A 17,269-nucleotide genomic window follows, 5' to 3' on the forward strand; every position below is an offset into this window, starting at 1 on the left:
AAAATCATATTAAAACTTCTTGAGATATTCTTCTCAATAGTTGGTTTGATTTAATTTTTGAAAAGTTCCAAAGAACTATTTTTGAGCTCCAGTGTTTAATAGTCAAAAATCGGGGCATAGACACCTCACCACCTTATGTGGGATCTGCCTCTCTGCGCCACACACACGTGGGGAACTCAGAGCAAGCCACATCCCCTCCTCTGGCCACAGTTAATTCATATGATGGTGGTTAACTCATTCAAGCAGAGTCAGAATCCCTTTACGCAGAATTTGGAATTGGGACTAAGAGAGCAATTCAATTCCTTTCCAGAAAGGAATTTAGCAGCGTCTTGTTTGAGAACCTGAGAAGCAGAGTGAGTCAATGTATGAAGAGAAAGAACAAAGCATATGTGAAGGGAAGAATCAGAAGACTCAGAGAAAAACAGAGAGTAAAGATGAGGAGGGGAGCTTGACAAAGTATCCTTGTTTTCAAGGGTTTGGGTGCATTTCAACTGTAGCGTTTCACGAAATCATTCAGTCTTTTTAGAGTAAGTTATTTCTCCTTAAGCTGGTTTAAATGGGTTTTCTGTTATTTGAAAACAAGAGTTCTAGCCATTATAACCACTTTCTAATCATTACTAATCATGGAATTACTAATCCCTATGCCTACTTACGTTTTTCAAATTATAAACTCCTTCAGAATAAAATCTGGTTTATAATCATGTTAGTGACCCTGCTTCATCAACCGTCTCTCTGGGCTTCACCTCAAAGTATTACTCTGCAATACAGTGATTGAACTGCTAAGAAAAGTCTATTAAATAGATGGATTTATTGAGTGATAGAGGCTCCAACTGTCTAGACTTGTAAGTGTGCAATGTTCTCTCTTCTGCTTTTGCCCCCATCCTTTTTATTTTGACCATTTAAGATGAATTTTTAAATACCAGGGCCATGACTGATAGAACCGCTACTGCTCTCAGATGTAAAAAGAACACCATGGTACAAATGACAAGTTACCTTCTAGAGTAATCTAAGCCATGTCTACTGAACCAGTTCTCCACAAATGAAATACATTTAGTTGTACGCTCCAGTTCTTGATTATTTGGGGAAAAAATAGCACAGAACCCTGAGGCCAGATGCCTTTAGTTATGTCCTATATATGCCTGTAAAAGGTTTTGTTTTTTAACGGTATGAAACACACTGATTCATATATTAGTTCTCGCCTTTCTTTATATGTAAAAGAAGAAAGTTGAATTACTACATGATCTCTAAGACGGCTTCCAAGTTTTAACATTCTTTGACTAAATTCTTCATAGAAGGATTGACATTATAAACTATCAACAGCCATTATAACACTTTTGTTGAATTTCAACAGATGGGACAACCACAGCAAGGCACCAATTGCTGTTAATGGCAACTAAATAGGACATATGTATATATATGAAGAGTTGTTTCCTCTCCACAGACAAACTGCTTTTTCTTGACTTTTTAAATATGCCTCACTCAGCATGTAACTATTCTTAATTAATATGTCCTTTTACATAATTTTTCTTTAGAAATTTTTTCAGGAATGGATTTTAATGCTAATAACTGAAGTAGGTATAGTTTTAAAAATTTATAAGTTATTTTGTATGTCAAAGCATACTTTTCTCAAATGACCATGATCAATCTTTAAAGAAATTTCATTAACATTTTATTTATTTACATTTTTTACTTTTTTAGAGACAGGATCTTGCTCTGTCACCCAAGCTGAATATTTTTAATGTCTCTAAAAAACAGGAATAAAACAAGTTGCATCCTAAACTTTCATGAGCTTACTGTATTGAGAACGTTTCCAAACCCTGGCACAGGAAGAGCAACCCAGATGGAGCGCAGTGGTCTCCTTACATTGAGGAGACAGAGTTGAAAGTACAGGAGACGAAGGCAACAGGAGATTTAGGGCAGAATACTGGAGGGGTGACAGTCACACAAAAATAGAATCCTGGATGTTTGCAGAGCTCCCTCCACTTGAAGTCTCCAGCTGATTATTGATATGAACATACATATGAGATAACTACATGAGGTCAGGTAAAGAACCACATGAAAGAATTAGGGAGAACAGTTCCCATAGATCCTATAGCACTAATAATAGCTGGTATTCTCATCAGCCAGAGTGGTAAAAACCTTGCAATACATACAGAGTTAAGTAGAGTACCCAGAGAATATTACCTCAATTATGGAAGAAAATATAATTTTAATATAGTCATATCTAGCATCCAATAAGGCTATATTCACAATGTTTAGCATTTAAAAAACATGATTAGGCATTCAAAGAAGCAGAAATATTATTCATAATGAGGAGAAATAGCAATCAATCAAAACTGACCACAATATGACACAGATGATAGCATTAGTAATACAAGGACTTTATATGGATATTCTTATGCTCAAGGTAGAAGAAATAAAAAGTACATTCAGAAAGAACATAGGCTTTTTAGACAGATGATTAATGTATTTATTATACAAATTACTAACTCATTTCTCATCTATGAATCTAGGTTGATAAGCTATTGGAATATGAAAGCCCATCCTGGCAGCCATGGACCTTTGTTGTGGTCAGAATGAGTTGCAAAGAAAATAAGGAGCGTTCCCTTCACCCAGCTTCTCTACACTAGCCTCTTACATAATTATGGTACATTATTAATAGCAAGAAATTAACATCAATATAATGTTATTAACTAAAGACTTTATTTAGGTTTCAGCAGTTTTTTCCCTAATGTTCTTTTTTTAAGCCATCATCAATTTTCTAGAGGTGAAACACAGAGGTTGAAATAAAAAGTTAATGATATAGGATTAATAGCAAGGATTAAAAGTAAGGATTATACTCTTTAGAGAAAAAGATTAGTGAATATGAATAAATAAAAATAAAAACCAACCAATATGAAACACACAGAGAGAAAAAAGAATTTAAACAAACAAACAAAAAATAGAGCAACAGTAAAATGTGAAGTAACTTCAAGTAGCCTAACACACATGTAATTGGAAGACTTGCAGATCAGGCAAGAGAGACAGGCAAGGGCATTAAAAGTATTTGAAGAAATAATGGCCAAAATTTTTCCAAAATTGGTAAAATTCTAAACCTGCAGATCAAAGAAGCACAAAGAATCACAAAGAAGCACAAGTAAATGAATCATCAGAGAAACTACACAAAGGCACATCATAATCAAATTTGTCTTAAACCAGTGATAAAGGGAAAATATAAAAAGAAGAAAAAAAGACATTTAAAGAGAGGAACAAAGATATGAATGAAGCATGTTTATCAAAATAGAAGATAGTTAAGCAACATCTTTAAAGTATTGAAAGAAACATTTGTCAGTCTAGATTTCTATGCTATGCAACAATATTTATGAAAAAAGAAAGTGAAAGAAACACTATTTTTCAGACACAAAATCTGAAAGGATTTTTTACCAACACTTAAAAAATGTTAAGAAAAATTATTTAAGCATTCAGAAAATAATACCATATGGAAATCTGTAGCTACACAAAGAAATGAAGAGCTATACAAAGAAATAGAAAAGATACAGAAAAATTTTAACTAAGTTATTCTTACATTTTAAATAACTTTAAAAACTAATTTTTCTGACAAAGGTGTAAAGGCATTTCATTGGAAAAAGGATTCTCTGTTCAACAAATAGTGCTGGAAAAATTGGCAACCCATATGTAAAAGCAGAAACAGAGACCATACCTCACACCATATACAAAAATTAACTCATGATGGAAAAGAATGCACTGACGGTGAAGTAGGATGCTCCCGCCCCTCCCAAAGCCAAAGCAAAGGCTTTGAAGGCCAAGAAGATAGTGCTGAAAGGCATCCACAGCCACACAAGAAAGAAGATTTGCAAGGGCCCAAGACACTGTGCCTCCAAAGGCAGCCCAAATATCCTTGGAAGATCCCAGGAAAAACAACCTTGGCTACTATGCCAACATCAAGTTCCCCTGACCACTGAGTCAGCCATGAAGAAGAGAGAAGACAACAACACACTTGTGTTTGCTGTAGATGTTAAAGCCAATGAGCACCAGGTCAAACAGGCTGTGAAGAAGCTGTATGGCATTGATGTGGCCAAGGCCAACACCCTGATCAGCCTGATGGAGAGAAGAAAGTATATGTTCAGCTGTCAACTGGTTCCTGATGATGATGCTTTTGATGTCACCAACAAAATTAGGATCATCTGAGACTAGCTTGCTACTTCTCTCTCTAAATAGATAGATACATAGATAGATAGATAGATAGATAGATAGATAGATAGATAGATAGATAGATAGATAGATATAATTTCACCACTAAAAAATTTAACTTGTAATGGATCATAGTCTCAAATGTAGAAGGAAAAACAATAGCTCATGACTGTAATCCCAGCAATTTGGAAAGCTGAGGCAGAAGGATCATTTGAGCCCAAGAACTTGAGGTTTCAGTAAGCGATAATTGTGCCACTGCTTCCAGCCTTGGCTTCAAAGTGAAACTCTACCTCTAAAATAAATAAATATTTTTTTTAATGGGTAAAGTATATGAACAAGCGTTTTACTAAAGAAGATGTATGAGTGATTAACAAGGACATAAAATATGTTCAACATTATTAATCATCAGTAAAATGCAAATTTGAACTACAGTGAAATATGTTTTCAAATACAACAGAATGAGTATAAGATACAAAACAGACATTAACAAATGTTGATGAAGATGTGGAGAAAATGGATCCCTTAGACATTGCTGGTGGAAATGTAAAATAGTGCAGCCATTTGGAAAACAGTTTGAGAGCTTCTTATAAAGTTAAACATACAACTACCATAAAACCCATCAATTTCACTCCTTGTTGTCTACTCAAGAGAAATGAAAACATATGTTCACAAAAAGACATCCACATGAATGTTTATAACAGCATTATTCATTATAGCTGAAAACTACAGACTCGATTCCTTTCCCTGTACCACGGCTTGGAAGCTCTCTCAATGTAGTAAGCTGATAAAAGTTTAGTGCTCAAGTTGTTTTACTCTTGTTTCTTAGAGGCATTAAAATATTAATAAAATGTATTTTAAGATTAATTATGATCATTGTGAGAAAAATTATAATTTTATGTTCAAAATAATTTATAATTAAAATTTAAAAACTATATCGACTTTCAGAAAGTATAACCTTACTACCAGTAAGGTTCTTATACCATATATGATATAATATAATACAATACTATATGAAGCTAGACTGTGATAAATTAAAGATGTACATTACAGACTTTAAAACAACTGCTAAAAACTCAAACAAACTGTTATAGCTAATAGGTTAATTATGAAGACAAAAATTAACTTTAAAAAATAGCTAATTCAGCAGAAGGCAAAGTGGGCACAAAGGAACAAATAAATATGGGACATATAAGAAAAAGTAACAAATTATAGACTCAAACACAATCATAGAGATAATCACATTAAATATAAAATATCTAAATACCCCAATTAAAAGGCAGAGGTTGTCAGATGTATAAAAAGGTAAGACTCAACTATATGCTGCCTACAGGATTCTACTTAAAATATGAATACACAAAGAGATTAATATGGTTTGGCTGTGTTATCACCCAAATATCATCTTGAATTGTGGTTCCCATAATCCGCATGAGTCATGGGAGGGACCATGTGGAGATAATTGAATCACAGAGGTGGTTTCCCCCATCCTGTTGTCAGTGATAGTGAGTTAGTTCTCACAAGATCTGATGGTTTTATTAAGGGGCTTCCCCCTTCGCTGGGCACTCATTCTTCTCCTTTCTGCCATCATGTGAGGAAGGACATGTGAGCTTGCCCTTCCACCATGATTGTAAGTTTCCTGAGTCTCCCTAGCCCTGCAGAACTGAGTCAATTAAACCTCTTTTCTTTATAAATTCCAGTATTGGGCAGTTCTTATAGCAGCATGAGAATGAACTAACACGTAGATTAAAAATACATCAATGGAAAAAGACATATCATGCTAAAACCATTTTTTTAAAATCTGGAGTATCTACATAAATATTAGAAAAAGATGATTTCATGAAGCAGATAAGATTACTAGCAATAAATATCCATGAAGAAGTGGATTCATGAAAAAGATAAAACAAATAATCTCAAATGTTTATGCACTTAACAGCATAACTTTAATGTTTATAAAGAAAATCCATAATGGAATATATGATGGAACTAAGACAATATAAGGTAAGCAACAATTATAGTCAAAGATTTCAACTTACCTCTTAATAATTGGTAGAACAAAGAGATGTAAAATCAGTTAAGATACAGAAAATTTGAACAGCAGCATCGATCAACTTGATCTGATCCACATTTATAAAATACTTCACACAAAAATATCATAAGGGACACTCATTTCCAGTGCCCACAAAACATTTACCAGGCAAGACTATATTCAGACCCACAAGTTTTAAAGAACATAAATCATACAAATGTATTATCTGACCAGAGTGAAGCTTAGTTAGACATTAATAACAGAAAGATATCTAGAAATTCTCTAAATATTTGGAAAATAAACAACACACTTCTAAATAACCTATGGGTTAAACAAGAATACAAAAAGAAAAACTAAATGAATTTGTGGAATTAAATTAGTGTTTAATTTATACTACTAAACACCTATATTAAAAAAGAAAGGTTTAAAATTGGTCAGGTGGGTGGCTCACACCTGTAATCCCAACACTTTGAGAAGCCGAGGGAGGCAGATCACCTGAGGACAGGGGTTCAAGACCAGCCTGGTCAACATGGTGAAACCCTTCTCTACTAAGAATACAAAAAATTAGCGGGGCATGGTGGCATATGCCTGTAATCCCAGGTACTCAGGAGGTTGAGGCAGGAGAGTCACTTGAACCTAGGGGGTGGAAGTTGCAGTGAGCCAAGATCAAGCCATTGTACTCCAGCCTAGGAAAAGAGTGAAACTCTGTCTCAAAAAAAAAAGAAAGGTCTAAAATCAATGACCTAAGCTGCCATGTAAAGACACTAAAAAAAAGAGCAAATCAAACACAAAATGAGCAGAAATAAGAAAATAATTAAGATTATAATATCATTATTAAATTAATTATGCATAATTATATATACTTGTACTAATTAAATATTTCAGACAATTATATAATAATTCAAAGCAAAAAATTCAGTCATATGGTAAACATAATGTTCTCCATTGTTTATAAAGGCCAATGAAAATTTAAAACAATTGTTCCTTTGAAAAGATCAGTAACATAAATAAACCACTAGCCGATTTTTCAGAAAATGTAAGAGGAGAAAACTCACAAAATACTAATATCAAGAATGAAATAGGAATCATAACTATAGAACCCACAATTATAACTTTTAAAGTAACTAGATTTGTCTTTTAAAACTTCTCCATATAAAAACTCCAGGCCCATATGATTTCACCAGTGAATTTCACCAAATGTCTAAGGAATAAGAACTATCAATTCTATACAAACTATTCCATAAATTGAAGAAAAGGGAATACTTTTCAAGTCATTCTTTAAGAAGAGAATTAGCTGAGAGGAGGTCAAAATGTCAACATTAATAGGAGTTTGAAAGAAGTCAATTCCAAGTCTCATAGATGACCTTGAGGGGCTCAAAACTTCAGTAGAGGAAGTCACTGCAGATGTGGTGGAAAGAGAAAGAGAACTAGAATTAGAAGTGGAACCTAAAATTGTGACTGAATTGTTGTAATATCATGATAAAATTTGAATGGATGAGGAGTTGCTTCTTCTGGATGAGCAAAGAAAGTGGTTTCTTGAGATAGAATCTACTCCTGAAGAAGACACTGTGAACACTGTTAAAATGTCAACAAAAGATTTAGAATATTACATATGCTGAGTTGATAAAGCAGCAGCAGGGTTTGAGAGGACTGACTCTAATTTTGAAAGAAGTTCTACTGAGGGCAAAATGCTGTCAAGCAGCAACACATGACGTGCTACAGAAAAATCTGGGAGAAGGAATAGTCAACTGATGCAGCACACTTCATTGTTGTCTTATTTTTTTAAATTGCCACAGGCATTTCTACTTTCAGCAACTACCATTTTCATCAGTTAGCAGCCATCAACACCAAGGCAAGACCCTCTACCAGCAAAAAGATTCAGAATAGCTAAAGACTCAGATGACTTAGTATTTTTTTTTACAATAAAATATTTTTAAATTAAGGCACATATATTGTTTTAGGCATAATACTATTACAAACTTAACAGGCTACAGTATAGTACAAACATAACTTTTATATGCACAGGGAAATCAAAAGATTTATGTGAATTATTTCATTGCAATATTCGCTTTATTGTAGTGGTCTGGAACTGAACCTGCAATATCTCCAAGGTATGCCTGTATTAATGTGCATGGATCAGAGGATGCAATATAAATAACATACCAATTCTTCCCATGGTTATCTACAGATTCAATGTAAATTCAATCAAATTGCCAACAGGGTTTTGGTTTTGTAAATATCAGTGTGTTAATTCAAATATTTATATGAAAAGGCAAAGGAACAATAGCCAAAACAATTTTGAAAAAGTAAAAGTTGGAGGACTCAAACTACCTAATTTCAAGTTTGATTATAAAGCTGTGATAAAAACAGTATAGTACTGAAATATCTATAGATCAATGAAATATAGTCCAGAAATAGACCTACACATACACTGATAAATTGATTATCAACAATGGTGCAAAGGCAAGTCAATGAAGAAAGGACAGTCTTTACCAACTAGATATTTACATGTAAACAACAATGGACCTCATTCCATACCTTCTACCATACACAAGTATCAATTCAAAAGGATCACAGCTCTAAAATGAAAATCAAAAACCATAAACTGGCTAGAAAAAAATATAGGAAAAAATATTTGAGACATTCAGTTAGGCAAAACTTTGTTAGATATCACACTAAAAGCACAAGCCATAAAGGAAAAAGTGGTAAGTTGGACTTTGTCAAAATGCAAAACTTCTGTTCTTCAAAAGACCCTATTAAGAGAACAAAAAGATAAGCCGTAGACTGGTAGAAAATACTTTCGATTCATATATTTGATAATGGACTTGTAGTCAGAATATATAAATAACTCTAAACGCAATAATAAGAAAACATTTCAGTTTAAAAATAGGACAATGATTTGTATAGACAGTTCATAAGAAAAGATATATCAATGGAAAAGAAGCCTATGAAAACATAATCAACCTCAATAGGTATTAGAGAAGTGCAAATTGAATCCACAATGAGATACCATAACTCATCTATTAGAACAGCAATAATAACAAACAAACAAACAAAAACTGGCAATACCAGGTGCTGGCAAAGATGTTTAGATTTTTTACACTGCTGATGGGAATACAAAATGGTACACCCACCTTAGAAAACTGTTCATCAGTTTCTGATAAAATTAACATACACTTATTATATGATCTGACAATCCTACTCCTATTTATGCTAGAGAAATAAAAACACATTCACACATTCTGCACATTGATGCTCATAACAGCATTAACTATTATCACCAAAAACTGGAAACAAACAAAATTTTCTTTGTGTAAAGAATGGATAAATAAATGTGCCTATTCATATCATGAAATACTACTTAGCAAAAAAGAATAAAAAATCTGCTAATACACAAAACAATATGAATAAATCTCAAGTGCATCACGCTAAGTGAAAGAAGGCAGACTCAAAGGGTTTATACTGTATGATTCAATTTATATGACATTCTGGCACAGGAAAAATTATAGGGATATAAATCAGTTGCCAGAGACAACTTGGAGGAGAGGATGACTAAGGACCATGGGGAGATTTTTGAGGTGTGGGAATTATTTTATATTTTGATTTTGATGGCATTCTCATGACTGTACTGTATGTGTTTGTCAAAACCTACAAAACTATCTTCTAAAAGAATAAAGTATTATATTTTGACAAAATAAGACACAAAGAAAAAAACCAGCTTCATTTTTCAATTAGAAATACAAAGTCATTCCTATGAAAATAAAAGTTCAATAAATCTAATTAAAAGTTCTACAATATTATATACTCAAAATAACAGTATGGGAGATTATTATTTGAGTTTTATATAGTTATTTTTGAGCTCCATTCTGAGGCGGACTATCTACAGCTGATCTTCGTTATTTGCAGAGTCTATATTTATGAATTTGTCCACTTGCTAAAATGTATTTGTACTCTCAAAATGGCAGGGCATTTTCATGGTCATGTGTGGACACATGCAGGGTGGCAAAAAACTGAATGACCTGACATATACATTCTCAGCTGAGGGGAAACAAGGCGATGCTCTGTCTTTATGTTTCAGCCATCATACTGTATACAAGTGTCCTTTTCTTGGTCTACTTAGTGACACCTTTTTCACAATTTAATGCTTTTTATTGGCAATTTTGCCTTTTAAATTGGCCCCCAAGCATAGTGCTGTAGTGCTATCTATCTAGTGTTCCTAAATGCAAGAAGTTTGTGCGATGTGTCTTATATTACAATCTATGTATACCCAATTTTAAAAGTATCTCTAGTTATAAGTCAATTATTGAATAAACATAAAATATTCACACTCTAATAAAGTTAATTGCTATAATCTTTCTACCTTTAAAGTTAAATAACGTTCTTTAAATATATGTTGAACTCCACGGTTTTTGAGATTACTGGATATGGTTGTAGAAATAATATAAAGTTAATAAGTATTTTTATTTATACTTGATTGAATGCTTTTGAAAAACAGAATTTAGTAATAATTGAAATGATCAAGGTAAGTTTTCAAAAAGTTGCATTCTTACAACCAGCAAATGAAGCAGACAGTATTATTATCCCAGTTTTAGAGATGAAGCATCCAGATTCAATGTGGTTACACTAACACCTTCAAGGTTAAAGAATCTAGTGCCTGAGGGAACAGTTTTAAACTTTAGTGGGTCTGACTCCAAAGCTCCTTCAGTCACTACAGGAGCTGAATATTGGCACAGTTTTTCTTGTCTTTTTCATTTTTTTGTAAATAATATTTTAGAAATAGTACAGAATTTCAGAAGTCCAACATCATAGTCATTAGTTTGCATCACCTTGCCTTTACAGTCAACAAATTTAATTGGGGAAGAGGCATATATCAGAAAGATTTTTCCATAATTATTTCAGAAATTATCACATTGATTCTGTAGATTGCCCTATTCATGAGCATTCACGTGTTGTTTTTAGAAAAATAATTAAATGTCCCTTTCTCCATAAATAAAGCTTTATATAATGCATTTTAATGGAAGTGAAGGTAACAGAAGAAACTATTTCCTGATGTGTAACCTTCTAAATGTGTAATGTGTTTTTTACTTTGTACTTCATTCTGTATTTGTGAATTTGCCCACTCAAATTTATTTGTAATCTCAAACTCATACCCGTGGCACTTTCATAGTCACTTTATACAAAGAATGAATAGCACACTTGTTGGCCAAAGTTCTTGTTCATTGAATATATGAATCTTGTTGGCTCTGATTAAAAAAAAAAGTTAATCAACCTAGAAAATACCTGATTTAGTGTCTTCCTACTGCCATAAAGTTTCCTCTATTGTTTGCTTCCCTCTCAAATACATGCCAGCCTGTTGAATTATGCAAAAACAAATACAAAAAAGGAAAACATTATATCTACTTTTTGTGTTATTTTAGATTTACATGGTTATTTTTGAGAGATAACAAACACAGAAAATTCAATAGCAAATTTAATTGATTCGGGAAAGTCCATCTAACATATAAGTAACTAAAAATTATTATTCTGAGTTTACCTTTCCTTGGCCAATGTAAATTCAAATACATAAATTTAGTATTATTGGGGAAGGAAGAGAACCCTGATCTTGATTCTTTCTACATTTATATCTAGTTATGAATTTCTGAATCCTCTTATTTGACTTTAAACCTAGGTTTGCTGACAATTGTCAAATGGGGAAGAGCTATTTTATATGAATCTATAAGAAGTAATAAGAATTAACTCACAGCATTTAGGAACAGAAGCATATTTTTGGTTGCTGTCTTCCTTCATTTACCTACTACTTTCAGGTGCAATATTTCCATCTTTCTTATCTATTCAACCTATCTGTTGGTCACTGGAGTATCTTGCCAAATAAAGGGAAATAAAGGTATTGACTTAAAAAAAAGTAGATATAGGCCGGGGCGGTGGCTCAAGCCTGTAATCCCAGCACTTTGGGAGGCCGAGACGGGCGTATCACGAGGTTAGGAGATCGAGACCATCCTGGCTAACACTGTGAAACCCCGTCTCTACTAAAAAAATACAAAAAAAAAAAAAAAAACTAGCCGGGCGAGGTGGCGGGCGCCTGTAGTCCCAGCTACTCGGGAGGCTGAGGCAGGAGAATGGCGTAAACCCGGAAGGCGGAGCTTGCAGTGAGCTGAGATCCGGCCACTGCACTCCAGCCCAGGCGACAGAGCGAGACTCCGTCTCAAAAAAAAAAAAACAGATATAAATAACCAAGAAGAAAGTGAACATTCCTTTTTTTTCTTGCAGGAGTCTTAGGTGGCAAGGCTGTGAAGTGCTGCTGCACAGTATCATTCAGACATTGAGTTTACAATCCATTTCCAAGGAAACATGCTATTTATCATTTCCCTCCATGTCATTAATCACTTTTCAAGATGTATTTCTATATCCCATATTGTCCTTTCAAATTGATTTATCTTAAAGTCCAATTAATGACTCTTCAAATTCACTTCAAAAACAAAATTATGTTCGGATAATAGTTCTTTTTTCTTGAAGAATACAAATTATAATAATATATAAAAACTGAAATCTATAACAGAAGAGCAATGAACTTGTTTGGGCCCTAACTGCATTTGGCTAATACTATGATATTCTGAATTGAGCATTCTATTGAAAAACAAAAAGGACTCAAATAGAAGCAACTTATTTGGGAATTATATTATTTACATAATTCACATATTTTCTTTTCCTTCACGTGAACAGTTGCCATTAAAGATGCATTGCAAGCTTGCCATTCTTTGGAATAATGTATGAAGTGACATTAACCCTGAGAGCAAAGAACACTTTGAATTTGTCATGACTTTTCTCTGCCCTTTCATGAAACTAAATGCAGGGTGATTTTTGGCCACTGACAGGCTAGCCACTTTTGGAGGAAGACCAGTGAGTAAATTTGATTTTAAAACTGACCACAACTTTTCATTGACATTTATAGGCAGAGACAGATGTTAACTTGTAATAAATTTGAAAGCAGAATTTTATTTTCAGAGCCATGAACCAAATACGAACTTTCGAATGCCGCTTCCTCCATTCAGGCATAACTTTTCAGTATTTGTTGTAATTTGGTCTGGTAATCTACTAGAAATTGTTCCAAGTCAAATTAGTTGAAATATTGCAATGCCAACTTTTAAAAATCTTTATTGAGATATAATTCAAAAGCCATACAATTTACCCATTGAAAATGTACAATTTAATGTTTTCTTAGTATATGCAGAGAGTTGTGGCACCATTACCATAATCTAATTTTAGAACATTTTTTATCACCCCCAAATGAAACTACATACCCATTAGCAATCACTCTTATTCTATCCCCCCATCCTTAGTTAATGAGTTCCTGTTTCTAGAGATTTGACTATTCCAGACACTTTATATAATGGAATCGTAAATTGTGAACTTTAGTGATAGTCTTTTTTTTTACTTAGCATGTCCTCAAGTTTCATAAATGTTGTAGCTTAAGTCAGTATTTCATTCCTTTTTGTGGCGAATAGTATTTCATTTTATGGATATATCACGTTTTATCTATCCATGCATAAATTGATAAGCATTTGCATTGTTACCACTTTTTGACAATTACAAATAATAGTACCACAGATATTTATACATAAGATTTTATATAAATGTGTATGTTTTTTTAATTCTCTTGGTTTTATACCTGGAAGTGAAGTTGCTGAGTGTCATGGTAACTCTATGTTTAACATTTTACAGAACTATCAAACAATTTTGCAAAGCAGTTGCACAATTTTACATCCCCACCAACAATATATAAGTGTTCCTATTTCTCCACATTCTCTCTAACACTGGTTATTGTCTACCTATGTAATTATAACTATCCTGGTGGGTAAGGAGTGGCCTTTCATTGTGGTTTTTGACTTGCATTTCCTAATGACCAATGTTGTTGAACATCTTTTCAGATGTTTTTTGCCAACTTGTATATCTTCTTTAGAGAAATACCTATTCGTATCCTTTGTGTACTTTTAATTGTGTATTTGTCTTTTTATTGTTGAGTTGTAAGAATTCTAAATATATTCTGGATACAAATCTCTTATTAGATAAGTAATTTACATTTTTTCTCACTTCATAGGGTTTCCTTTTCACTTTCTTATAATATTTTTTGTGGTGCAAAAGTTTTTAGTTTGACAAAAACCAATTTACCTGGGTTTTTTCCCCTTTGGTTGTTGCACTTTCAGTGTTATATCTAAGAAGTCATTACATAACTAAAAGTCATGAGGATTTACTTTATAAAATGTTTATAGTTTTAGCTATAATGTAGGTCTGTGATTAATTTCAGTCAATGCTGTGTTTGGTGTAATAAAATGGGTTCATCTTCATTCATTTGCATGTGGATTTTCAGTAGTTCTAGCACAATTAACTGAAAATAAATCTCTCCATTAAATAATTTGACATTGTTGTTTAAAATCAGTTGACCATATAGATAAGGATTTATTTCTGGATTCAAAATTCTGTTCTATTGATTGATATATCTGTTGTTAGGCCAGTACCACGCTGACTTGATTATTTTAACTTTGTAGAGTGTTTTGAAACCATGAATGTGATTCCTATAACTTTATTCTTTTTCCAACATTATTTTGGATATTCTGGGTCCCTTGAAATTTTATTTGAATTTCAGAATTAGTTTTTACATTTAGGCAAAAAAAAGCTGAGATTTTTATAGAGATTGTGTTAAATCTGTAGACCATCATGGGGAGTAATATTGTCATGTTAACATATTAAGTCCTCTAATCTATAAATGTGGAATATTTTTCTATTCCTTTAGAACTTATAATTTCTTCCAATGATGTTATACAGTTTTCTGAATATATGTTTTACATTTCTTTAAACATATTCCTAAATATTGTATTCTTTTTGATGCTATTGTAGATACAATTGTTTTCTTAACGTTATTTTCAGATTGTTCCTTGCCAGTGTGTAGAAACAGTTGATTTTCATCTATTGGTCTTGTATCCTGCAACCTTGTTGAAATTGTTTACTAGTTCTAATAGTTTCTTAGTGGAGTCCTTAAGACTTGCTATGTACAAGGTCCATGTTGCTTAAGTAGAGGTCATTTATTTCTTCCTTTCCAATTGAGTCTTTTACTGCTACTGCTAGCCTTATTGCTCTGGCTAGAGCAATAGAAGTACATTGGATTTTGTTTTAAAAAATTACCTACTGACATTATCATGATTTATTTCTGTCCTTTATTCTAGTAATATGGCATGTTACATTAATTAATTTTCATGTGTTAATTGAACCTGAGATAAATTCCATTTGGGCATGGTGTGAAATTTTTTTTTTTTTTTTTGTATGTGTTGCTGGATTCAGTTTGTAAATATTTCAGAAGAGATTTTTGTGTCAACAATCACAAAAAATACTGGTACAGTATACCTGAGTTGCCTTGTCTGATTATGGTATCAGCGCAATACTGACTGCATAGAATAAGGTCATAAGTGTTTCTTCCTTTTCCATTTTCAGAAGAGTTTGTAAAGGATTGGTACTAATTTTTAAATGTTTGGTAAAAATCGCCAGTGAAGCTACCTGAAATAGAAATGTTGTTTGTAGACCTTTTAAAATTCCTAATTAAGTTTCCTTGCTTATTATAAGTCTGTTTAGATTTTCAGTTTCTTAGTGAGTCAGTTTTGAATGTAACTTTTTAGGAACATGGTAATTGTATCATAGATGTACTGGCATACAGTTCTTCATAGTATTTCCTTATAGTCATACTTATTTCTGTAAAGGCATTAGTAATGTCAACTATTCATTCCTGATTTAGCAATTTGAGTCTTCTCTGTTATTAGCATGATCCTAATAGCTAAATGTTTGTCAATTTTGTTGATTTTTTAAAAAAATCTTTTGGTTTTGTTCATTTTCTGTATTTTTTTCTCTATTTTATTTATTTCCACTATAATCTTTATTATTTTCTTTGTTCTGTTTGATTTGGATTTAGTTTGACCTTTTTTTCTGGTTTCTCAAGGTGAAAGTTTAGGTAATTGATTTAAATTTTTTCTTCTTTTTTAAATTCAGGCATTTACACAACTAAATTTCACTCTAAGCATTGTTTTAGCTGTATGCCACAAATTTTAGCATGTTGTGTATTCATTTTATTCATCTCAAAGTGCTTTCTAATGTACTTGGTCATGTCTTCTTTTACTCATTGATTATTTAGGAGTACCCTGTTTAATATCCACATATTTGTGAGTTTCCTGAAGTTCCTTTTATTGTTCTAACTTAATTCTATTTTGTTAGGAGAACATACTTCCTATGATTTCAACAGTGTTAAATTTCCTGACACATATTTCTTAACCCAGTATGTTTACTATCCCGGAGAATGCTCCATGTATGCTTGACAATATATATTCAGCAAATTGAAGTGTTCTGTAGATGTCCATTTGTTTTAATTGGTTTAAAGGGTTCTGCATTCTCGTTGGTCTTCTAAATAGTCACTCTATCCATCATCGAAAGTGGACTATTAAAGCCTCCAATTACTATTGTTGGATTGCCCATTTCATGCCTTTAATTTTGTTAGTCTTTGTTTAATGCATTTTGGGGTTCTGTTGTTAAATACATATAAGTCTATAATTATTATCTTCTTGATGAATTGATCTTCTTAACGATAAAACATCCTTCTTTAGTAACTTTGTCTTTTTTAAAATTCTTTTTTTCGGGCCAGGTGCGGTGACTCACACCTGTAATTCTAGCACTTGGGGAAGCTGAGCGGGGCGGATCACGAGATCAAGAGTTTGAGACCAGCCTGACCAACATGGCAAAACCCCATCTCTACTAAAAATACAAAAATTAGCTAGGCGTGGTGGCAGGCACCTGTAATCCCATCGACTCAGGAAGCTAAGGCAGGAGAATCGCTTAAACCCAGGAGACAGAGGCTGCAGTGAGCCGAGATCGTGCCACTGCACTCCAGCCTGGGCGACAAGAACAAGACTCTGTCTCAAAAAAACAAAAAAAAAAATTCTTTTTTCCATAATATTAGTATAGTCACTCCAGCTCTCTTAGGATGGCTATTTGCATGATACAAAATTTTTCATTCTTTAA

The sequence above is a fragment of the Rhinopithecus roxellana genome, chromosome 1, assembly GCF_007565055.1.
Source record: "Rhinopithecus roxellana isolate Shanxi Qingling chromosome 1, ASM756505v1, whole genome shotgun sequence".
NCBI classification, from domain to species: Eukaryota; Metazoa; Chordata; class Mammalia; order Primates; family Cercopithecidae; genus Rhinopithecus; species Rhinopithecus roxellana.